This window comes from Equus caballus, chromosome 16, assembly GCF_041296265.1.
Source record: "Equus caballus isolate H_3958 breed thoroughbred chromosome 16, TB-T2T, whole genome shotgun sequence".
Taxonomy (NCBI): domain Eukaryota; kingdom Metazoa; phylum Chordata; class Mammalia; order Perissodactyla; family Equidae; genus Equus; species Equus caballus.
In genome coordinates this window covers 4,533,103-4,560,301 of record NC_091699.1, presented here as the reverse complement: position 1 = coordinate 4,560,301, position 27,199 = coordinate 4,533,103, and the positions used below count along the sequence as shown (strand labels likewise).

Here is a 27,199-nt window from a genome sequence, read left to right as displayed (position 1 = left end):
ACCCCAAGGAGGGGGGTCACTGGAATGCACAGTATATAGCTGGTTGATCAGAAGCACAGGTAATATCCTGGATTTGTGACTGAAGTCTGAAGACTAAGGAGGGGGCCTTTGAAACCTCCAATCTGTAGCCAGTTGATCAGAAGCACAGACAACAGCCTGGGCTTGTTACTGACATCTGAAGTGTGAAGGGTAGTGTTGTAGGACTGAACACTTAACCTGTGGAATACAATGCTATCTCATGGTAGATAGTGCCAGAATTTAGTTGAATTCTTAAGCACTCTTCTGGCACCCAAGAACTCCCTGTTGGTGTGACAAAGCCTCCTCACACACATACCCGAGTGTTGGAAGTGGGTTCAGCAACCATTTGTCAGTTGGTTTAAGTAACATGGGATTTGTTAGAGTGACACTGGATCACAGAAACATGTGGTGGTTGAAGAGAAAGGATAGAACAGCAGGGGATGAAGTACCTTTGATCTCTAGATAGCTACCTAATTACCCATGGTATAAAACTGCAGCCAGGCAGCAATCAGTTAGTAAAGGTAAAAGTTACCAATAAAATTTACAGCTGATAACAGCCCCAACTCTTGAGGAGCTGGCTCATTGGATATACAAGAAAATTCAAAGTAATAAGAAGTATGCTAAATATACCATTCTCTGGTTATTGTTATCTGTATTAGCCAAAATAAAAGTAAAAGAAAGTGCTATGTCAGGCCCTAATGGTGAACCAAGTTCAGATTTGCATCAATCTGAGCTTCAGCTATTAGCCTGAAAGATGCCCAGAAAGGAAAAAATTATGCAGGGGCAACAGAAAGTACCTCTAAGACCTCTGGTCACAAAGAAGGTCGTTAATGTAGAGAGAGCAAAAATAAGATATAGGGGATATAGCATAAAGGAACTGGCTCACTGTGTGGATCAGTATCATGAGCTCCTAAAATACTTTAATAAAATGGATTGTGAGAGTAACCAATATGAGGGCTGTGTGTTTGGTTATGAATGCTGCAGAGTGGAAGAGCACGTTTGGGTTGATGCAGGACCTGCAGGTCACTATTTAAAAATCATGGAAGTCTGTATGTGATCCAGACACAAAGGAGCTTATTTCCAAGGGAACAGCCAACCTGATGTATCAGATAAATAACACTCTAAAAGGTGTTTATCCTCAGAAGGATGACTGCCCAACTCCACCTGTTAATGCCAAATGGAACACCTCACATGAATCAACTGATATGCTGTGTATGCAAGCCTTTTGGGAATGGCTTTATGATGACCAAACTATTCACAAACTGAATATGCTCATTACCCAGGTTATTGTAAATGCTGCTATTAAGGGGGGCCTTATTGGATGGGAACACCATGTAACGTTATAGTACAAACCAAATAGTTTGAGAAGCTTTATCAGATTTACTGTCTCATCTTCTCTACATTGGTCTTACTGATACCAAGAACATTGAAGTAATTAAGAAAATAGGGAGAGACAAAAAGGAGAGTCAAAGGATTCAACCTAGTAGAGTGGCAGGCTTCAGATAGTTATTAAAAAATGGCATGGATAATGAAGACATTGATGGAGTAGAAACAAAGGTGTTGATGCAACACTACCAGACATTTGGTGGACCAACGAGACCTCCTGCTGGTTTCTCAACATTAAATGGCTCCAAACAAGTCTGCTTTGTTTACCCCAGTTTGGATGAATTTAAGCTGGAAGGCAAAGATTACAGTGAGAAATGTGACAAACAATTCCCTGGAGCTATGGTTAGGGAAATTAATCAAAGTCAAACTTGACATAGAGGCCAGGGTCTGCCAGCCCCATGCCCAGATGGGGACCAAATGCCATATACACATGTAAGGGTAAAATATCTAGAGGGAGGAGGAGAAAATTTTCTGGAACTTTTTGATATAGGAAGCTAATGCACTGTGATTCCAAAACCTGTTGGTGAAGTCTTAACAAGTGCTAACCTTAAATTTAAAGGATATGGAGATGCAAAGATTGATGGGATTAAAGTGAAAGTTTGGATAAAAAATTGGGATTTTTGAATGGATTTCCTGTGAGGTAGTCCCATCTCATTTACCTGAATGAATTATTGGAATAAAGATTATGGCTGGCTGGGGATTGCTTCCCCTACCTAATACTGTAAAAGAGAAAGACATGTAAGCCAGTCCTCAGGCCGCTTTTAATTGGGGATTATAAATGGAAACCAATAGACCTGCCAGAACCCACACAGGTGGTTAACTTAAAACAATATAGAATACCAGGTAGCAAAAAGGGTTTACCACTTTAATTAATGACACCCGAGAAACTGGAGAGCTGGTAACAACAAATTTGCTGTCTAATAGCCATGACCTGTGAAAAGGACAGATGGCCCATGTAAACTAAAAGTAGATGATCAAGGCTTAAAAGAAGTTGTCCACCCCATGGCCTCAGCAGTTCCAGACAGGGTTTCAACCATAGAAAAAATCTAGCAGAGTAAAGAAGGCTTGTCCTCAGTGATTGACCTTGCTAATACTTTCATCTCTACCTCAATTTCAGAATAGCATCAACTGCAGTTTGCCTTCACGTGGGAAGAATACAAGTTTACTTTTATCTTGCTACCAGAGGATTATCTGAACTCACTAGCTTATTGTCATAATTTGATTAGAAGGAATTTAGACTTGATGCAGATCTCAAGTGTAATAATACACTATATTGATGACATTGTGATAAAATTGAAAAATAAAGAAAAATCTAAGACTAATTTAAATGTAATGATGATGCACATGACCAACTGGAGCTGGTTAATAAATCCAGCAAAGGTCCAAGGCCATGCCCAACCAGTAAAACTCTTAAGAGCCAACAGGGATGTTCCAAAAGTGACTAAAAATAAGCTACTGTCACTACTGACTCCTAAGATCAAACAAGAGCCCCGGTGTTAATTGGTTTATTTGGATTTCAGAGAACACATATTCCACATCTGGGCATATTGTTAGCTCCCATCTATAACACTACTAGAAATAAAGCTATATTTGAGTGAGGAATTGAACACAAGTAGGCCATGTCTGAATTAAAAAAGATGGTAGCTCTCTCAACATCTTTGAGTCCTTATGACACCAACTCAAATTTAATTTTGGAAATATCTTCCACACATACTCATGCAGACTGCAGCTTATGGCAAAAGTCCATGAGCACCTTCTACCAGTTACCAATGGGGTTTTGGACCAGAAAATTCCCAGCTTCTGTCCCCTGGTACTCACCATTTAAGAGACAATTATTTGCCTGCTATTGGTAATTAATTGAGACTGCCTCACTGACAGAAGGACACAAAATAATCATGAAGACTGAGATACACATAATGTGTTGGGTGGTGTCAAAGAAACACTCTAATAAGAAAGACAGTGCCCAAAATAGTTACATAATAAAATAGATATGGATTATACAGGAGGATGCTGTCAGGGGAATGCAGGAAACCACTCACTACATCCATGAGCAGGTAGCCTCTTTTCCTCTAGGACCAACTTTGGAGCCAACTGAGGAGCTGCTGGAACAGATTGCCACATAGATAGTGCCCTATAAAGGGCTCTAAACTGACAAACAATGAGCTCTTCCAAGGTAAACGGACAACATCCTCTGTGGAAGGCCACCATTTTGATTGAAGAAGGTAAAAAGAGATCATCCTGTGGTGCAGAATTGTGTGCTGCTTTCTTAGCAGTGATGAAAAAAATCAGTTGGGAAAAGCTCCTATATTTGGGTTTTTACTGACTCATGGGAAATGGCCAATGCCCTTGTCATATAGTCAGGCATATGGATGGAATCCATATGCATCTGGAATCCAGATGGAATGCTGATTTTTAAAGGGATGCCCATATGGGGCTTGGCCCAATGAAAATCACTAGGGGAATTTGAGGACTCAGGGGATTTAATTCACTATGGGAATTAAAGTAGAACATGTTAATAATCATCAGAACTCCCAGGTTTTGTAGGTTACTGGGAACAACAAGCGTCCTAGAGATGGCTACTTGAGTCCATAAAATGAATGCACATGGGGATGTTGCAGCAGCGCAGAGTTGGGGTGAATCTAGACATATTTCTCTTGCACCCTCTGAGGCGCAATATGCCAATAAGATCTGTCCTGACTGCAACAAGTGAGACAAAGACAGCAGCTGGATATGTGGCAGATTCCCTGGTAGGAAGGTCCTGATCATAGCGGGAAAATGAGACTAATGCTGGTAGCTCTTGTGGGCTACAAATGGGTCTTGACAGGAATAGACACTGACCCTAGACTGAGCAAAAGTCCAGTGGTAGATGCAAATGTAGAGAGTGTTATAAAAGAAGGAAAACAGAAAATCTTGCACTAATTTGGATGGCTGACTGGCATTTCTTCAGACCAAGGAATTCACTTTACTGCCCATAATGTCCAGCAGTAGGCAGAGCAATATCTTCCTCAGAGTAACAGTTTTAACAGAAAATTGGGACAGACAATTGAAACATTTACAGTCACAAATGGTGGGAGGAAAAGTCATGAAGGGCTGGCTTACATGCTTTCATAATTATGTGCTCACACTCAACATCAACAGGAGTAGGGCTAAAGAAATGTTCCCATTAGGGAGATTTTTGTTTTCCTGGTTTAGGAAGATTTCTGTTTTTCTGGATCTGGGGAAGACAGAGTGGGGAAGTTGCTGGTATCCTTTCTTCACATCACCTCATTTCTTCCCCCCTATTCGAGTCTGTGGTCATAGTATCAGGTCTGCAACTAAAAGGACTGGAATTAGGAATGATGTCTAAGTAAGAAACTGTAACTATGCTTTTAACCTTTATATCACAATTATTAACGGCCTGATGGAGCAGGTTGTGTCTTCACCCCATCTGTCATAATTGAGATTAACAGTGAAGGCCTGGTTGGTAAAGATAAGCCACTAGTTCTGCATCTATGCATCTTTATCTTATCTAAATAAAATTGGAATAAGAGGAAGGCACTTGCTAGATTACCATGGCTACTGGCAATTAGGCCAGCATAGTGGTAAAATCTACATTTTTTTCAAAGGATGGAAAATTTGGGTAAAATGGAGAGAAGTAAAAATAGCGACAAAGGGAAAAGGAAAGAATAAGTGGATAATGTAATAAGGGAAATCTAATATTACATTAACACTTCTCAAGAGGCTCAGAGCAAGAGATGATATTCCCTTAGCTCAGTTATATCTGATGCTTGAAAAGGTGAAGCCATATATTGCTGACAGCACTCTTGCTTTTGGAATGTGACAAGATCATATGAAAGCCTGGAGACTTGAGTGGCCTCACCCTGGGAGACATTTTCAGATGATATAATAATGTACTGGATAGTTTGTTTTTTTTTTTAACATTGGTACCTGCACTAACATTTGTTGCCAATCTTTGTTTTTCTCCTCCCCAAAGCCCTCAGGTACATAGTTATATATTCTAGTTGTGAGTGCCTCTGGTTGTGGCATGTGGGACACGATCACAACATGGCCTGATGAGCAGTGCCGTGTCTGCATCCAGGATCTGAACCAGCAAAACCCTGGGCCACTGAAGCAGAGAGCACGAACTTAACCACTTGGCCACAGGGCCAGCGCCTGGACTGGATAGTTAATAAGTTAAACTCTAATAATGTGCCAGCCTCTTTGGATGTTTATAATTGTTTTGCTGTAAATAATCTGTCATTGAGGACCTTGGGATGAAACTTCCAAACTGTAGCTGTTTGCTCAGAAGCGCAGGCAACAATCTGGACTTGTGACTGGCATCTAAAGTAGGGAGGGATAATCATGTAGGACAGAACCCTTAAACTGTGGAATCTGATGCTATCTTGTGGTAGATAGTGTCAGAGTCGAGTTGAATTCTTGGACACCCTCCTAGTGTCTGTGAACAGGGTCAGCATGAGGAAGCCTCCACACACACACACATTGGAATTGGGTCTAGGAGTCCTTTTAAATGCTTACAAAATTTTCAGGTAAGCCTCAGGGAAACCACAAAACAAAAAATTATAGTAAATACAAGATAAAGAGAAGGGAATTAAATTACAATACTATGGAAAATCATCTTTCACGAAGGAAGACAATAAAAGAGGAAAAAATAAATTAAAGAAATACATTACAGCCAGACAACAATTAAAATGGCAATAATAAGTTCTTACCTATCAAAAGTTACCTTAAATATAAGTGCAATAAATTCTTCAATCTAAATGCAGAGATGCTGAATAGATTTAAAAATATCAAGGTTCAAATATATGCTTTCTAAAAAGGCTGATTTCAGATTTAAGGACAATCATAAACTGAAAGTTAAGGGATAGAAAAGGATATTCTATTCAAATGTAAAGAAAAGGTGAACAGGAGGAGCTATGCTTATATATCAGATAAAACAGACTGAAAGTAATGACAGGATGACAAAGAAGGACATTAAATGATGATAAAGACATCAAATCATCAAGAGGATATAATAATTATATACATATTATATATATATATAATTTATGTATAGAAATACAACTTATTTTTATGTGTTGGCACCTTTTCCTGAAATTTACTGAAATCTTTTATTAGCAAACCTTTTTTTATGGAGTCTTACGGGCTTTCTATGTGTAAAATCATGCCACCTTCAAATAGAACAAATTGTATTTCTTCTTTTCTGAATTTCATGCCTTTTTTTCTTGTCTAATTGCTCTGGCTAGGACTTCCAATATTATTTTGAATAAACATGTCCATTGGGGGCACCCTTGGCTTGTTCCTGATCTTAGAGAAAAAATTTTCAGAGTTTCATTGTTGAGTATGATGCTAACTGTGGGCTTGTCATATGTGGTCTTCATTATATTGAGTTACACTCCATCTATATTCAGTTCATTAAGAGTTTTTTTCATAAAAGTGTGTTGAAATTTCTCAAATGCTTTTTCTGCATATATTGAGATGATTATGATGTGACATTTATCCTTTATTTTGTTAATGGGTGTGTGGTGATACATCACATTGATAGACTTTTAAATGTCGAGCCATCTTTGAAACACTGGAGTAAATCCCACTTGACCTTACTTATGATCCTTTTAATGTTTTGTTGAATTCAGTTTTGCTAACATTTTGTTGAACAATTTTTCCTTCCCTGTTTATCAGAGATATTGATCTGATCTTTTTTATCCCCTTCCTTCTTTTAACATTGGGTTAGTTTGTTTCTTGAGGTGTAAAGTTAAGTTGTTTATTTGAGATCACTACTTTTTTCTTTTTCTTCTTTTTTTAAAGATTTTATTTTTTTCCTTTTTCTCCCCAAAGCCCTCCAGTACATAGTTGCATATTCTTCATCGTGGATCCTTCTAGTTGTGGCATGTGGGATGCTGCCTCAGCGTGGTTTGATGAGCAGTGCCATGTCCATGCCTGGGATTCAAACCAATGAAACACTGGACCACCTGCAGCGGAGCACGTGAACTTAACCACTAGGCCATGGGGCCAGCCCCTATTTTTTTCTTAAACTAGGTGTTTATTGCTATAAACTTCTTTCTTAGAACTGCTTTTGCAGCATCCAATAGGTTTTAGTTTCCACATTAATTTAAGATATTCATTCATTTCCTTTTTGATTTCTTCTTTGAACCATTGGTTAAGAGTATGACGTTTAGGGACCAGCCAGGTGATGTAGTGGTTAAGTTCATATTCTCTTCTTGGGCAGCCTGCGGCTGATGGTTTCACATCCCAGTTGCAAACTTGTGCACTCCTCAACAAACCATCCTGTGGCGGTGTCCCACATATAAAATAGAGGAAGACTGGCACAAATGTTAGCTCAGAGACAATCTTCCTCAAGCAAAAAGAGGAAGATTTCCAACAGACGTTAGCTCAGGGCCTATCTTCCTCACCAAAAAAACAAAAAATTATGATATTTAATCTCTACACAGGAGCAAGGCTGGTATGGTCTCACCCGACCTTGCCTGCATTGCTTACACAGGCCCGGAAGTTCCATTGGTGTATCGGGGGTATATGCTGAACTCTGTCATGATCTGGGCTCCTTGGGTGACAACTCCCGGGCCCAAGGGCTGCCCATGTTTTACCTTTTGCTGAATTACTGGGTGAGCATGGAGAGGAAGTGCTTCCTCCATGTCCCTGTCCTCAGTGTCCTCAGGAACACAGTGAAAATTCTAACACATATGTTATTTTCATTGCAGGAAGAGCATAGATACAAAGACAGGAAGGGGAAATAGAAACATAGAAAAAGATACTCACAGATAAATGTAATTGGCAAGCTTCAAACAAGATAAATAAAAGAAAAACTACATCTTAGGCACATAATAATAAAATTAGTGAATACCAAAGAAAATCTTGACAGTAGTAAAAATGAATGAAAAACACTTTCTTCAAAGAAACATTAACATTAATGACAGTTGACTTCTCAACACCAACTATGAATATCATAAAACAATTTACATATAACTTTAATGTGCTAAATAAAATAATAGCCAACTTAGAAATTGTATACCCAGTAACCATAATTTCCAGGAGTAGAAAAAACATAAAAATGTTTCATGCATATGCAAACTGAAATAATTTGTTGGCAGGAAATCTGTGGATCAGAATTGAAAGCAGAGTTATTCAGAAGGAAAATTGTCACTATGGGGAAAAATGCAGGGGAAAAGAAAACAATTAAAAGTATAAATATAAGGCTCATGTAAAGGAATATTTACTGATTAAGCAATACAAGTCATGGGTGGTGGAGATATATGTGTAATTAAAATGCATTATAAAATTAATACAAATTTAGAAGGGACTAAACTACTTGGTGTTCAAAATGCATTACATTTTTGTGAAACTGTAAAAGACAGAATTTCTAGTATGATGTAAAATTTCAAGAATGTATATTATAATCTCAAGCATAAGAATGAAAATCAGTATAAAAATTGCATAGCTACTCAGGTAATGAATGAAAAAATTGGGATAATAAAATACATTAATCAAAAAGAACAAAAGAAGAGATCTCATCAAGATAGCAGCATAAGCACCCTCTGAACTCCTCTCCTCCCACCAACACAACCAGGTTACAACTATTTTTGGAAAAATTACCCTGGAGGGAAAACTGAAAACTGGATAAAAAGAACCTCCACAACAAGGGACAGTCCTGACTAAGGTGGAAGAGGCAGAAATTCCTGCTGGAGAGGAAAAAAGCCTCCTTTGGGAGCAGCAGAGTTTCTCAGCTGGCCAGGTGGGAGCCACCTTAAGGTATTGACAAAATAAAAATAGCAAGCAATAGGATATATTGGAGTATATGAGGAAGCCATTTGGTATAAACCTGATCTGGCCTGACTTTGTTTTTTCCAAAAGGGCCTGACTGTGGCCATTGAGCATGCATTGTATAGACATTTCCTATGGCAAAAACAAAGGCCCTTGAGATAAAGGTCCAACTTCCGTCCCCCTTCTAACTTGGCATTTCCTTAAAGATTAAGCATCTTTCCTTAGGCTAGGAACTGATTGCAGTGCTCACCTGTGACCACTCAGCTGGAAACAACAGACCTGCCATCCTGCTGTGTTCACCAAGACAGCAGACCTACCTGCTGTTTCCATCAATAGCTGTGCCAACAGAGCAGTCTCGTGACTATTGTAAAAGGGACATTTCAATCATATGTGAAACAGCCTGTTTGGGGATATATAACCACTCTGTGCACCCCACTTCTTTGGTGCCCTTTCTTCCTTCAGGAAGAAAGGCCCCAGGCCATGGTCCTCAGATTTCAGCTCAGAATAAACTCACCCAAATTTTCATTTATAGATTGGTTATGGATTATTTTCTTTGACAGTTCACAGCCCTCACTGGAGGAGTGAGGTCCAGAGTGGGGGTCCATACTGTTATAAGCATCCTTCAGACTCAGCACAACTGAGATGAGGATCTTACTGTCTATCTTTGCTGGCTATTAACTACAGCAAGGATACCCCCAGAAAAGCTATCAGATGAAAGCTGAAAAGACCCAGGTCTTAAAGGGCCTACCACAAACTCACCCATCTCAGCAACCCAGAATCACCAAAGAGAAGGCTGACAGTCCTTTGCTGAAAAGAGATTGACCTCGTGGGCTCTGGGGGCATCTTGGTGAGAGGAGGGACCTCTCTGGAGACGGAGACATTTGTCGGGGCCATTGTTCTGACCTGCTCCAGGCGTGCTGACACAGACTCCTGGGGATGCCATTGAGGTTCTTCCCTTGGCCTATTAGCTCAGGGGCCTGCCACAACCACTAGAGTGTGTATTTAATCCAGTTCAGCCAGGGCAGGCAGGCTACTCTAGGAACTGGCCCCACCCAACAGCAAGCCCTCAGGCTACTTCTCAGCCAGCATTGACTGGGTGACTTGATCCTGTACATGCAGATAAGTGTCTCTGCCTTTGTCAGGCAGGGCATGTGTGAGGACTAGGTGAACTGTGGTGACCTTGGTGGAGAGGTGGGGACCTCTGCAATGGTGCACTGGTGTATGTTCCAGGGCATTGGGAAGTGTGCACTGACCAGGCCTATGTTGACAGTGTGTGTGCTCCTGTGGGGGTTGAGGCTTATCAGAGGCAAAAGACCCCTGCTTCATAAATAACCATAAAAAAGATCAGCCCCACCTTCCAAGGCCTGAAACAATTGAGTGCTCCCATGCCTAGGGCCAGCCCCAGCCAGCTGCCCTCCTAAGAGAACAGACAACAGTCTTGTAGGCCTGAGTCCTATAGCAACTGTAAACCCCTGAGCTTAGCATACAGCTATACTGGGTAACAATCCAATTAAGAGGAAAACTGCAACAGGAGTGTGCTGATAGACTTTGTAGACAACCGTGCTGAGGCTCCCCAAACAGGATTTACAAACAGCTAGCCAGGGAAGGAAAGACTAGACTGCCTCAGTACCTGAATTAAGAGCAATAATGCCACAGAAGAAAGACACAAGCAGACCACAAAGTGGTCACTCCTGGATCATTTGCACTGATGTGGTCACTCCTGGATCATTTGCACTGATGACAAGAGGAAAGCACACTGCTGGGCCTCATAAGACATCTCTTACATAAGGCCACTTCTCCAAAGTCAGGAGACACAGCCAACTCACCTAATACATAGAAATAAGCACAGAGAAAGAGACATAATGAGGAGACAAAGGAATAATTTCCAAGCAAGGGAACAGGACAAAATGCCAGAAAAGGACTAAATGAAACAGAAATAAGTGATCTACTTGGCAAAGAGTTCAAACAAAATATCAGAAGGATGCTCACAGATATTGGGAGAAGACTGGATGAACACAGTGAGCTCATCTGCAAACTACTGGAAAATATATAAAAGAACCATTCAGAAATGAAGAACACAATACTGGAAATGAGAAACTCACTAGAGGGACTCAATAGCAGACTAGAGGATGCAGAATGGATCACTGAGCTAGACAAAAGACTAGAGGAAACCATCCAAGCTGTACACGAAAAAGAAAAAAGAATTAGACAGAATGAGAACAGTCTAAGGAAACTCTGGGACAATATCAAGCATGGGAACATTCTGATCATAGGTGTCCCAGAAGGAGAAGAGAGAGACAAAGGAGCAGAAAATTTATTTGAAGAAATAATAGATGAAGATTTTCCTAACCTAAAGAAGGAAACAGACATCCAAATACAGAATGCACAGAAAGTTCCAAACAAGATAGGCCCAAAGAGTTCCACATCAAGACCCATTATAATTAAAATGTCCAAAATTAAAGATAAAGAGAGAATCCTAAAAGCAGCAAGAGACAGGCCACATGTGACATACAGAGGAAAGCCCATAAGGCTATCAGAGGACTTCTCAGTCAAAAGGTTGCAGGAGAGGTGAGAATGGCATGCCATATTTAAAGTACTAAAAGGAGGAAACTTACAGCTGAGAATACTCTATCCATCAAGGCTGTCATTCAGAATAGAAGGAGAGATAAAGTGCTTCCCAGACAAGCAAAAATTAAAGGAGTCTATTACCAAGAAACCAGTTCTACAAGAAATGCTGAAGGGACTTATTTAAGTGGGAAAGCAATGACCACAAATAGAGATAAAGACAATTATATAAAAAAAGATAATAAAATCACTTGTAAAGGTAAAAATATAGGAAATGTAACAGATCAAATACCTGTGAAGATAATAAGAAAGTTAAAAGACAAATGCACTAAAATTACCTATTTCAAGGATAAAAGCGTATTGCATAGACACACTAAACAAGAGACTATATATGATTTCAAACCATAAAATGTGGGAGAAGGGGAGTGAAAAAGTAGAACTTTTAGAAAGAGGTCAAGCTTAACAGTCTATCAACTTGATATAGATGGTTATATACATAGAATATTATATAGAACCTCATTGCAATCACAAATCAGAAACCTATAATAAGCAGGCAAACAAGTAAGAATAAAGAAATCAAACACATCACTGAAGAAAGACATCAAACCACAAGGGAAGACAGCAAGAGAAAAGTCAGGAATAGAGAAGAACTACTAAAACAACCAGAAAAAAGATAACAAAAGTGCAATAAATACATATTTATCAATAGATACTTTAAACGTCATTGGAATAAATGATCCAATCAAATGACATAGGGTGGTCAATTGGATAAAAAAAAGAAGACCCATGTGTATGCTGCATACAAGAGATACACTTTAGACTTAAAGACACTCACAAACTGAAAGTGAAAGGATGGAAAAAGATATTCCATGCAAAAAACAATTGAAATAATTAATGAAATGGAGAGCTGGTTCTTTGAAAAGATAAAGAAAATTGACTAACTCTTAGCTAGACTCACCAAGAAAAAGAGAAGGCTCAACTAAATAAAATCAGAAATGAAATAGGAGAGACTACAACAGACACCTCAGAAATACAAAAGATAATAAGAGAATAGTATGAAAAGCTATATGCCAACAAATTGGATAATCTAGAAGAAATGGAAAAGTTCTTAGAAAGATAAAACCTTCCAAAACTAGACTAAGAAGAAGTAGAGACGTTGAATAGACCAATAACCAGTAAGGAGATTGAAACAGCAATGAAAAACCTCTGAAAAAATAAAAGTCCAGGACCAGACGGCTTCCCCGGTGAATTCTACCAAACATTCAAAGAAGACTTAATACCTATCCTTCACAAAATCTTCCCAAAAAATGAAGATTAGGGGAGGCTTCATAACTAATTCTACAAAGCAAAAATTATCCTGATAGCAAAACCAGACAAGGACAAAACAAAAAAAGAAAATTATAGGCCAATATCACAGATGAACATCGATGCAAAAATCTTCAACAAAATACTAGCAAATAAAATATAACAATACATTAAAAATATCATACATCATGATCAAGTGGGTTTCATTCTAGGGATGCAGGGATAGTTCAACATCCGCAAATCTATCAACATGATACACCACATTAACAAAATGAAGAATAAAAATCATATGATCCTCTCAATAGATGCAGAGAAAGCATTTGAGAATATACAGCATTCATTTATGATAAAAACTCTAAATAAAATGGGTATAGAAGGAAATTATCTCAACATAATGAGGCCATATATGACAAACCGACAGAAAATAACATTCTCAATGGAGGAAAACGTAAAGCTATCCCTCTAAGAACAGGAAGAAGACAAGGATGCCCACTGTCACCACTCTTATTTAACGTAGTATTGGAAGTCCTGGCCAGAGAAACCAGTTAAGAAAAAGAAATAAAAGGGATCCATGCTGGAAAAGAAGTGAAACTGTCATTCTTTGCAGACAACATGATTTTATGTATAGAAAACCCTAAAGAATCCACTAAAAAAACTTAGAAACAATAAAGGAATTCAGTCAAGTCATGAGATACAAAATTAACAAACAAAATTGGTTGTGATTCTATACAATAACAACATAGTCGGAGAAAGAGAAATTAAGAATAAAATCCCATTGACAATTTCAACAAAAAGGATAAAATACTTAGGAATAAGCAACCTAAAATGTGAAAGATCTGTGCACTGAAAACTATAAAACATTGTTGAAAGAAATCAAAGGAGACACAAAGAATTGGAAAGATATTCTCTGCTCTTGGATTGGAGGAATTAACATCGTTAAAATGTCCATACTGCCTAAAGCAATCTATAGATTCAATGCAATCCTTATCTAAGTTCCACCAAGATTTTTCACAGAAATAGAACAAAGAATCCTAGACTTTGTATGGAACAACAAAAGAACCAGAAAAACCAAAGGATTCCTGAGAAAAAAGAACAAAGCTGGAGGTATCACACTCCCTGATTTCAAAATATACTACAGAGCCATAGTAATGCAAACAACATGATACTGGTATAAAAACAGACACACAGATCAATGGAACAGAATCAAGAGCCCAGAAATAAATCCACACAGTTATGGACAGCTAATATTCAACAAGGGAGGCAAGAGCATACAATGGAGAACGGACAGTCTCTTCAATAAATTGGGTTGGGAAAGCTGGACAGCCACATGCAAAAGAATGAAAGTAGACCATTCCCTTATACCCTGAACAAAAATCAACTCAAAATGGGTTAAAGACTTGAATGTAAGACCCAAAACCATGAAACTTCTGGAAGAAAACATAGGCAGTATGCTCTTTGACATCAGTCTTAGCAGCATATTTTCAAGTACCATGTGTGACTCAGCAAGGGAAAAAAACAATAAATGAACAAATGGGACTATATCAAACTAAAAAGCTTCTGCACAGCAAAGGAAACCATCAACAAAATGAAAGTACAACCTAACAACTGGGAGAAGACATTTGCAAACCATATATCAGATAAGGGGTCAATATCCAAAATATACAAAGAACTCATACAGCACAACAACAAAAAAACCAACAATCCAATTAGAAAATGGGCAAAAGATCTGAACAGAGATTTCTCCAAAGAAGATATATGGATGGCCAACAGCCATATGAAAAGATGCACAACATCCTTAGCTATCAGGGAGATGCAAATCAAAACCACAGTGTGGTCTCACCTCACTCCAGTTATAATGGCTATAATTAACAAGACAGGAAACAAGTGTTGGAGAGGATGTGGAGAGAAGGGAACCACCGTACACTGCTGCTGGCAGTGCAAACTGGTGCAGCCACCATGGAAAGCAGTTTGGAGTATGCTCAGAAAATTAGGAATAGATCTACCATATGATCCAGCTATCTCACTTCCGGGTATTTATCCAAAGAACTTGAAAACACAAAGGCGTAAAGATACATGGAGCCCTATGTTCATTGCAGCATTATTCACAATAGCCAAGATGTGAAAGCAACCTAGGTGCCTATCGAGGGACAAATGGATAAGAAAGATGTGGTATATATACACAATGGAATACTATTCAGCCATAAGAAATGATGAAATCCGGCCATTTATGACAACATGTATGCTCCTTGAGAGTATTATGCTGAGTGAAATAAGTCAGAGGGAAAAAGTCAAATCCCTAATTATCTCACTCATATGTGGGAGATAAAAACAACGACAAACAAATACATAGCAATGGAGATTGGATTGCTGGTTACCTAGGGGAAAGAGGGTGAGGGCAAATGTGGGGATTAGGCTCACATGTGAGGGGATGGACTATAATTAGTTTTTGTGTGGTGAACATGATGTAATCTTCACAGAATTCGAAATATATTACGATGTACATCTGAAAGCTATATCTTGTTATAGTCCAATGTTACTGCAATTAAAAAAATAAAAAAATTTTTAAAAGAAGAACATAAGAAAGAAGAGAGAAGGGAACCCAAAACAAATGGAAAAAATAGAAAGTAAATAACAAGAAAGCAAATAAAAATGGATCAAGAATTAAATTAAATGCAAATTACCAAACTGCTGATATCAAAATATTAAGATCTTGTTAAAAAACAAATTTGTCACTTACATATTTTCAAATACAAACAAAGAAAAAATTGGCAAAATAAAGAAAGAAAATGATATACCATGCAAAACTAAACAAAAGAAAACTGGAGCAATTATCCTATCAGAATACATAGGCAGTAAGTCAAGCAACAATTTTTGAGATAAAGAGGAAACTTTCATAATGCAAAGGGACACTTCCGCCACAAAGATATAAAACAAATTCTCTGTGCACACACTGGTTTAACTTTAAATGATGCATGACCTAACTTGACAAACTTAAAAGAATGTGACAAACTCATAAAACATACTGTGATATTTTCAATCAAAAGTCAAAATAATAGAACTGATAGATCTTCCATCAGAGAGAAAGACCAGGGACTCACCTTGTTTTCCTCACTCAGCCTTACAATCTCCTTCCATTGCCCCATAATGGCAGAGTTAATGTGGTGCCAGCTGACCAGGAGCAATATGGTTACAGGTTTTACAGGTTCAATCCAGTTCAACACCCCAGAGCAACTGAGTAAGGGTGGGCTTGGAACCAAGAGGCAATGACTGGATGAAGTGTTTATACATAAAATAATATCTCTATGTAATTTTTAACAAATACCCTCCAGTACAGCCTTTCACGCACAGTTTTTATTTTAAGTTAATCTGATTTATTGTCCAGTCAATCATAGTACCTGAAAATGTTATATATATTTTTAATATATCTGTTCGAAGTAATATATGGACAACAACTTTTACCATTACAGAAGAAGGCAGGTTATTTTAACTCTTAAAAATATCACTAAAGCAAAGTAAATTGTGTCCCCAGACATAAGAGAATCATTCTTTAGAGTCCATGTAATTTCTACTTAGCCATGTGCCTATTAGTATATATAATTCCTGCCCATTTTTGTAATCTTTTTTTCACAGTCTGATATACTTAGATAATATTTAGGATAATAAAGGATATGATATATAAATAATAATTTAAGATATATTATATGAGCATTTAGATCACTGTCACTGTCTACTGTTTAAGAAAACTGTTTAAAATGATCTAATATCCACCAGTATACTTTTTCTCAGACATAAACAAATAGAGGAAAGAAGTCTATATGGTAAACATGAAAATAGGTGTTTGACTTTCAATGGACATTTCAAAATATGAGGATTGTCAGCAAGATAGACAGAGATGATGCTATTTTACTGTGAGTACATCACACACATGAGTTTCATTTGTGTGTGTCCATGCATACACAATGCCAAAAGGTTGAACACATATTTTCAAACAATGATTCAATTCAATTCAGGAAGAAATTTAACTAAAGAGTTGATTATATTCATTCACTGAAAACCAAGTGTTATTCTCTAGTACATTTGTAGACCCTGACTCCCTCAGAATATAGTGGGATAAATGAACTTCTACAATCTTTGCTGTAATCTCATCTTGGAATCCACTTTCTGCCATTCTCATCTCTGTTTATTTTCTATTCAGAGAGAGTGATCCTTCCGGCAGCTGTAGCTGTTTTTATACCAATGTCCATCCATCCATTCTCTGAATCTCCCTCCAACATTCCTAGTGTCTCTCTCATTATTCAGATTTCCTACATTATGGAGATACAATCTTGGGATATCATTTTGTCTTATAGAGAAATGATGCAGAAAGTCCAAGTTATTACATCTGTAATTTGTTATCAGTGCAGAGTTGTTTTGATTATTCCTCTGAGATCCATTTTAACTACCTCTCAGAAATTCAGTCCGAGATGCTGTTCCCTGGGGACCCTTGTTCTTTATTCAGGAAATGTTATTTTGATTGATCTTCAACATAATGGAATCAATACTTAAGCAAGCCTGACAGAAGTCTGTTGAAAGCAAACTGACGAGGGATGTTGTCTTTATTTTCCTTTTTTTTTCTGGTGATTTGATGTAGGTCACTGTTCAAACATGGTGATACCCTGCAAAGAACTAAAGTGAATACTTGTGGAAATTCTACTTTTCACAGTTGCCATCTAATTATGACCAGGATAGGGATATGCATTATCCACGTAGTCTCTCTGGTTCATTTTTAGGCATAGGGCAGGGGAAAATCTGTCCATGGATTGCAATTCAGTTTAAAATAGAGGATACTTATTTGATGATACTTGTGCTTACATTGTCTGCCTGACTTCTTAAATTTTTCTTTTACATATCACATATTCACAAATTAGACTTTAAAACAAAGTCAACTAAATTTAGGTAAGTACACTGTTACCAACGTGGTAGGAATACTTCATATGCTTGAGAAATTATTTTAGAATATCCCCTTTCTTCAATTAGTGTGAAGGTTTAATTAGAAAAATGATTTACAATGAGTTTTCAAAATTTATCATTGTATCAATATGCTCTAAGCTGCTTCCGCACCTCTCATAAGTGTAGCCTATGTAACAACTTCAGTTCATCATTTGATGTGTATATTTTATCATATATAAGAATCTGTAATTCACTCTTGAATAAGGAGAGTGACACGCTAAAGTTGAATTTGCAGAAAAAATATTTCTTCTGAAACTTAGAGAATAAAATTCTTTGGGAGTTCATGTGTGAACGAGATTCTCAAGAGCAGTTCTGGCATTGACTTCAGGGGTCATAGGGTGATCAATCATCCCATTTTTCTCAGGAATGAAGGTGTTCTTAAGACATGAGACTTTTTCTGGAAAAACAGGGGCAGTCCCAGGCTAACCCCGATGGATGATTACGCTTCCTTGGGTAGGGCCATAATTTTTACACAATTATACACACACTCCTTGAACCTGCACCAAATTTTCTCTTTTTCACTGCTTTTAAGTTGCAAAATTGAGAAATGGGCACTTTCATCTCTCTTGCAATACTTAAGCTGTGAAGCTAAGCTAAAGAGAATGCAACATTCTCCCTGAACGAACTTGAACTAGAAGCAACTCTTACTTAGTGAAGAATTATCTTGAATGAAATTGTCTGACAAAAGTTATTCAGAAATGTAAGAGGATAAAGTAAATTGTACCACTCTAGCCCCATAAAACATATTGGCTCTCTGGTGAGCTCCTAGTGGCTTGCCTTACATATGGTAGCACTTTAAAAGTGTGCATATGTTGTCCATGCTTGCAAAGAAGAAAAAGGTATTTGAAAACAATGATGATGCTGATGACGATTATGATGATATAGTTGATGATGTGGGAGAATACATTAAGTTGCATTGGCATAACATTGGCTTGTAGATTGCAACGTCACTGAGATTTTTTAATCAGACTCCCTGGATTCAGATCTCCATGTACCCAATATCTGACTGTGTGGCAATGAGCAAGTTTGTTAACACTACCAGACTTGACCAACTACCTCATATGTCAACTGGGACATTAACGTTCTTAATTATTAATTAATCCTGTTCTGAGGATTAAACAAAATAACATGTTGAATGACACATTAAAATATTAATGTGAACCTCTATTAATGTTCTGAGTTCTAAGAGTCAGTAAACACAACGTGACCTCAATTCCCTCCCTCTAGGAAAGGTTTGCTGGTGTTTCTTTGTCAGTGTTCTTGCATTCTGCCAAACAATAAAAATCAACTTGTCTAAAAAGAAATGCAAAAAAAAAAAATAATAACTTGTCTAAATTCTCTCTGCATGTAGTTTTATCTATTGTAACTTTTATTTTATTCTGGCAATAATTATTATAAATAAATCCTAGTGTTAAATTTAATTAAATTGGCATTGTTCTAAGAGGTAATCAGTGCTAGCACAGTCACATCTCAAAATGGACAATATGTCTCCCTCTGGACTGATCCTCTATGCTGCCTGCAGGGTTGTCTTTCTAATGTTGGGGCACACCACATATTACTTTCTCGGACTTAGAACTTCTTCCTTATTATCTACAGAAGCACAAAATTTTTCCTTAGAGTATAATAATCAAACAAGTCCTATCATGTTATACTTTGCATAGCAAAATAATTGTTCTATGCACACAAATCCACCACCAAAATAGTTGCTTTATCCCAGACGAATTTTGTACTTCACACCTCCCTACATTTGCAGCATTAGTGTTTTACCTTGGTATTTATTTCCGCTCTTCTCTTCCTTCTCCCTGAACACTCCTTGAAAACTGCTTACCTTTTAAGGACAATACCATAATAGTATTTTAGTTTGGTCTTCTCATTATTCTTTCCAAGACCAAATTAAGCATGCTATGTCACTATATAAAATTGCTTTATACTGTACTTCTAATAATTTTCCGATGATCTCAATATGTGTTATTTGTTCATTTTTTAATTTACCATTAACCCCAAAATAATTGAAAACATTTATTACATTTCTACATCATTGTAATCAAATAGAAAGCATAATGATTAATACAAAGTTTGACTTTAAAATATTGGTTGAATAAAATATTGTTTGAATAAAAACATCTTTGTTGCTTTCAGTATTAATTGAATTATCTTTTATTTTCCTTAAGTGAAGCAGCTTATTCTTGCATTATACTATTATTCAATTATTGCAAATATACTTTTGGAATGTTTTTCTTCCTTTAAGCAATAAAAATTGCCTCATTATTAATTTTAAAAACCTACAGGTTAAAAATATGACTTTTTAAAATGATAGGAATTTGGAACTCTAAATTACCTTCACTTGAGAGCTAAATATGGGCTAAGTATTGGGCTAATGATATGCATTTATTATTGAATTCTCAAAGCAACTCAACAAGTTTACTGCTGTTGTTATTATACATTTAGCTAATAGAGATAGCCTAAGATTTTGAAAACTTACCTTAAAAATACAAGATCATTGACAGAAATTGCCACTGTCAAGTTTTAAGCCCTAAGCATTTACCTAATTTTAACTAACTTTCACTACTTTTTCTTACCTCCAAATTTAAATCAATGAAAAAAATCTGTCAGTTTAAAAATAATAACTAAAGCAAAATAGATGATTCTAGATGAGATGAACAAAAAGGAACATGGCCAAAAGTCAATGGCTATAAATTACAAGACCTGAAGAAATAGACGTCCTTGCTGATGTGGGCAGGCTCTATTTGGATGGATGCTCTGGCTTTTGGGGATCAAGGGTACCATGGAAGCCAGGCCAGTCTCACTTGCAGAATTTAACTAGAAACCATTGACCATAGAATAGAAATTTTGGACACCTGTGGATTGAAAATAATATATGTCTACACCATGGGTCAATAGAAAACATTCTGAACAAAGCTTTTATAGTCAATAGATACCCTCTCCTCCTAGTGAACTGTGTCATGATACCCCTTTGAATTTGACCTTTTCTACACATAGTAAGCATTCCAACTTATGGCACGAGCATTGAGAATAGAGCTGCAATGCTATCACTCTTGTAAAGGGAATGAGACATTCCAAGAAGAGATGTGAAAAGCAATCTCCAGATCCTCTTCACTTTTACTCTTAAATCAGAGATAGTGGAGCGGAGGTGTACTTACTTATCTCTTTGCAAACTTTCTGCATTTTGTGAAACCTGGCTTTGAATGTTGGGACCAAATCAGTAATGATTACATGGGTAAATAAAAATTACGTGGTCATATAGCATTAATTACATTGATAAATAACAATTCTACAAGGGACAATTGAAGTTTTTTCTTCATCACGGACTCAGTTTATATTTGGGTGCCTATTTTGGTGAGTAAGATCAAGAAGGCTGCAAGTGTTCCATTGTCTTATAAATTCACCCAGAAGCTTTGATACCAGATCTCTGATTCAGATGGAATGAAGGACCAGGGGCTCTTACAATAATTGAAAAACACATTCAACACTCAGTATTTTAAAGAGTAATGTCATTTATTACAATATCATATATTTCAAATATTAAAAATACTTAAATTTAAAATATCAACTATCTCAATTATATTTTCTATCCTCATCTATGTTTTCCAAATCATATATTATTCAGCATAAAACTTATATGTTCTTTCCAACCTTTCCTATATCATTCATTTTTTGTGTACATTCACCATACTATTTTGTGTTTTACCTGAAGGCATATAGTGGAGAGGTTAAAAGTAATTTCCTTAGAGTCAGAAAACCTAGATGTAAATTCTGGCTCTTCCACTTATGAGGTTTGTAATCCAGTCATCTGTTATTTTATCTTTCAGAGCATTGTTTTCTTATCAACTATATAAAGATGTTAACATTTAATTTCCAAAGTTTTTTTGAGAAAAAATGATATGTCTACAGAGGATCTAACACATAGATCCAAGTACTGGCAGATATTACATCCCTTCACTATGAAAAAAATTAAAAAAAATAAAGCTAGGAATTCTTGAAGTGGATTATAGGTTAAACAAAATCTTTACTTTTTCGCACCAGTCTGAACAGTTACACATGAATCAGTCACTAGCTTAAATTTAGAAAATTGTTTTTTGGGATTTCAGGGCCTAGAGGAGCAAATCAGACTGGATTTTGTCTCAAAGGTGATTTTTAATTATACCGCTGGATAGGTATCTGAGGTACAATATGACCTCTGAAAAGCAGTGAACAATATAAAACATAAAGTTATGAATAAATTTACAACTGCTTTGAATACTGCTACTGGATTCACCGGCTCACAATAGTCCTGATAGTCATGAATTCAGGTAAAACTATGACTATACATAAAAACAAATCTATCCAAACAAATAAGCAAAAAGAAAACAGGTGACAAAGTGCTAGAAAAGTTTTGGGGATGAATAAAATAAAACAAGAATTTCCCTTTGAAACTCATGGCTACCTTTCAGATAACTGTTTTTCAGCTGCTTCTATCCTGGAGTATCCCTAAAAACCTTTTGCTACGACTATATAATATCTAATATTTGTCCCAATTTATACTATTTTTGGAAGTAAGAAATCTGAAGGTTATGGAGGGTAAATGGCCAGTCTACAGCTATGATGAACTGAAGAGGTAACCCCAGATTTTCTATTTTTACATCCAACACTCTTGCCATTGCACGGCAGTACAACAAATTAGTTCGCTCAATTTTAGGATTGCAGTTTTAAAATTGAGGAAAAAATCTCAAAGCAGGAATTTGATTAAATTATTTGGTGCTTGGACTTCAATAAATTAGTCAATGATCTCATGAATACCCAGCCTTAGAATTTTCTGTTGGACATTTTCCCCCTAATATGTTCCCACTATGATTAGTCCTGTCAGCTTCTGTTGTTCTGGATATTACTGATTACATATGTTTGTAGAAAGATAGCATGCAATTAACAGAATAAATGAGATATGTAATTATTTGTATTATATTTCCATTGTGTGTGTGTGTGTGTGTGTGTGTGTGTGTGTGTGTAAATGAATGTAACTTAGGCTCAGGCAAGTTTCAACTCAAAATGATAATATTGAAATATTTGAAGACATTTATTTTTCTATTATTTTTCTTCTCAACCACAGGCTTCTGTTTACTGGAGTCATTAATGGAAGAATATGCATCAGAAAATGGTATGGATCTTGAGAATAGAGGATATTGCCTGGAAGACCAAAGTCCATCATAAAGGAATTTCTGCTACAAAGTTGCGTCAAATCAATACCCAAATCACTTCATTCACACACACACACACACAATCTTATAATGGCATTCAGATTTCTTTAATTCCCATATGTTCACTCTCTGCAATGTCTGCCATTTAATCACCAAAGCAATATGAATAACAGTATTATAACTGAGTTTATGATTCTGGGGCTCAGCCAAAATCCTGAACTCCAGGGAGTTCTCTTCATTGTCTTTCTCCTTATCTATCTTGTGGCTTTTCTTGGCAATTTGATCATTGTCATTGCCATAATCTATAACACCACACTACATACCCCCATGTATGTTCTCATTCTGTCACTGGCTATTGTAGACATCATCTGCACAACAAGCATAATACCCAAGATGCTTGGGGCCATGTTAACATCAGGAAGGACCATTTCATATGGAGGCTGCATGTCCCAGCTCTTCTTCTTTACATGGTCCCTGGGAGCTGAGATGGTTCTTTTCACCACCATGGCCTATGACCGCTATGTGACCATCTGTTTCCCTCTTCACTACAGCACTGTCATGAACCACCATATGTGCATGGCCTTACTCAGCATTGTCATGGCTATTGCAGTAACCAATTCCTGGGTACACACAGGTCTCATCCTGAAGCTGACCTTCTGTGGACCAAATACCGTTGACCACTTCTTCTGTGAGATACCCCCACTGCTGTCTTTGTCCTGCAGCCCTGTGAAAGTCAATGAGGTGATGGTCTATATTGCAGATGGTCTATATTACCCTGGCAGTGGGCAACTTCACCCTCACCTGCATCTCCTGTGCTTTTATCATCGCTGCCATTCTCCGCATCTGCACAGCAGCAGTCAAGAGAAAGGCCTTTTCGACATGCTTATCCCACCTCATAGTGGTGTCCCTTTACTATTGGCCTGTAATCTACACCTACGTCCTCCCTGCTTCCAGCTACACATTTGAAAGAGACAAGGTGGTAGCTGCACTCTATACTCTTGTGACCCCCACGTTGAACCCCGTTGTATACAGTTTCCGGAACAAGGAGATGCAGAAAGGGATTAAGAAAGTCTTTTCATTTCTGAAACATTAATGGTTTCAAGGGGGTGCATCACTACTCTACTTTAGAATTGTCTGCTAGAACATCTCAGATTTTACTGATGTTTCAGTTATTTCCATTTCAACTTTTCCTGTTATCTCTTAAGGGCAAGAATGTTTCACTCCACTGTAAATCACTTCCCTAGCTCCTTATTTCCAAAATGCACTTATTCTCTTATGATTTCACTAGTAATTTATACTTATCATTCCACACGTTATTAAATTTTTTCATGTAAACTTTAAAAACCAATCACAGTAGATGAAAGTGTTTTCTCTTTTTCCTATTCTGTTCCTGACCTCCTCATCATCTCTACAATTTCATACTTTTCATTTTTACAAAATTTGTAATGTAATACATATACAACATAACACAAATATATGACATAAGATATATCATAAATTACATCATAAAATATGATTTATATACCAATGTATTTCTAAAATATATATGCATAACTTCTAATTCTTATAGATCCATGTATACAAACATTTACCTCTACAAAAAATAAATATTATTTCTAATATTCTAGAGTTAACAATTTTATAAATCAAATCATGTCCACCATTTATGTAACAAGAAAGTACATTCTATCTTTGTGAGACATGTTTGTGACACATGCATTACAGTTTTGCTTTAACATCCATGTTATAATCAGGATTCCACTGTAATATATTTTGTAAAATAAGAGCAAGATTTTCTCATACTATTATTTTTGAAAAAATTAAAAGATGAGAATAATAGTATTCTCATACTATTATTGAAAAAATGTAGTTAATGTCATTATTGCCTGCATTAGGTTTTTCAATCTATAAATACAAGAACCATATATTATTACTTTTATATAACATTTAATGCCAAATTTTAAGTAAATTAATACCTAATACAAGGAAACAGAAGAACTATTCTCAATGCCCTCCAGCTGAAGAATACCAGAAACACGTGATTAGGTGAATGAGTTGATTTATTGCATAAAGGAGACAGCACATCATGTGTCAGTAAGAGGGTGCTGACATGGACTTATTTGTGATTGTGTTGGCTATATGGGAAAAGAACAAAAAAGGGGGATTTTTACTAGATTGGATCATGTCAGAAAATAAGGGTAATTTTATCTGGAAGGTAGAAAGAATAAACATCGCTAAGCTGCAATTGCTAAAGAGGCAGCAATCAAATGTATTAAATGGGAAAAGGAGATATTGGTAATTTCTGAGGTTTGGGATGTGTTATTATTTTCATGTCAGCTCAGACGTGTCAACAGAGGGGCTTTTTTCTATCTTCCTCTTTCATGAGGAACTTTTCTGATGCTGATATTGTGTGAGTTTGTTTATTTTGCAATCAACAGGAGAACACTATGACCTAGGTGTTTAGCCAGATAAGCAGAGTAGACAGCTGTCAGAGACTGCTTTTTTTCTCACTTCTTTAAAATGAACTTAATAAAGAACTTCTCCATTATGCTCTCTTTGTCAAAAAAAAAGCCATATAGAAGTCAAATCAATAACATAGGTTAATTCCTTTCTAAAGAATAAATATAAAAGAATTGTCTGAATGTGTATTTTATTTTGAAATTAGGCAGCTATAAGTATAATTTAAAATTGTTAGACTATCATGTGAAACATTCAAATTTGTTTTCATTCGCATTTTTTATTTTAAGGGGAAAATTTTAAAAGTAAGCTAATTCTGGGATTCTTGCTCTCATAGCTTATTCCACTCTGGCTTCCACATTATTCTTGCTGAATATAGCATTGAACATTGTATTTCATTATATATATACGCACCCACCACATCAATACCGGATATTTGGACTATCTTGTGTGATTCTCTACCTAACCCATTACACTGACACATCTACCTCATAGCCATAGACACAGAAGAGAACTCTGTGTGCTGCTAGTTGTCTAGAAGGTGTAAGATCCCTACAAGAGACTACAGGCTGTGGAAAGTTCAAATTGTATGTTCATATTTCTTTCACAGATACTTTTACCTAAAAGTGCAAACATCCAGCTTAAATTATACACCCATTGATCATTTTAATTTTAAGAGTAAGATTTCAATAGTCATTTGAGTATTTTGTGCCATTTATTTGTTGTTATGTGATTGTACAATGGGCAGAACTAGGGTATATAATGGATTTGCCCTTCACTGTATCTAGTACTTGGCGTAATGTATACTTAATATTCCATAATGATCTTCCTAGTACACTTAGAACACTGTGATCATGAGCCAGCCAGTCTGGGTTTGGGCCTCATATAGGTTATTTCTGATTTCTCTGGAGAAAAATCTTGTTCTAGTGAGTGCAGTTGTAGGGCAATTTTTTGTTAAGTCTCTAATATATTTAACTATAAATAACAGATGATAGTACTTCAGTCCTTTTAAATCAATGAGGAGACTTATGCTGAATGCAATGGAAGTCAGGTTTTAGACAGTCAATAGTGTCTGCGGCAGCTCAATGATACCAACAAAGAATGAGGCTCCTTCCAGTTTCTTGTTCTGCCATTCAACTTTGTCTTCTCTAGGGTCATGAATGGCTTCTACATTACCAAGCATCTCACTCATGACCCAAGCAGAATGAAGGATAAAGATGGAGATGACACAGGGCAAATAAGTCTTTAGCTATTATTTTTTAACTTTTTTTTTCTGATTTATTGAGGTATAATTGACAAAATAGTAAGATATGTAAAGTGTGTGTCATGACGCTTTTTTAAATTAAGAATCACTCAGCCATAATCATGCATTTACATCATATTGGCCATGGCCATACCACTGCACCATCTCAAGCTGTAAGTACATATTGGAAGAATAGATTTAGAAAGGAGGGACTTGGCATCTTTGAACAAACCTTAAGTTAACATACATGGAGAAGGAAAGAGGTGCTCAT

The 27,199-nt window shown here is 36.7% G+C and overlaps 1 pseudogene; it reads left to right on the top strand.

Annotated features, from left to right (window-relative positions):
• The first annotated feature begins 23,390 nt into the window (after nucleotides 1-23,390).
• LOC100069479 (olfactory receptor 13G1-like) lies at nucleotides 23,391-24,321 on the top strand (annotated as a pseudogene).
• Nucleotides 24,322-27,199: the final 2,878 nt, after the last annotated feature.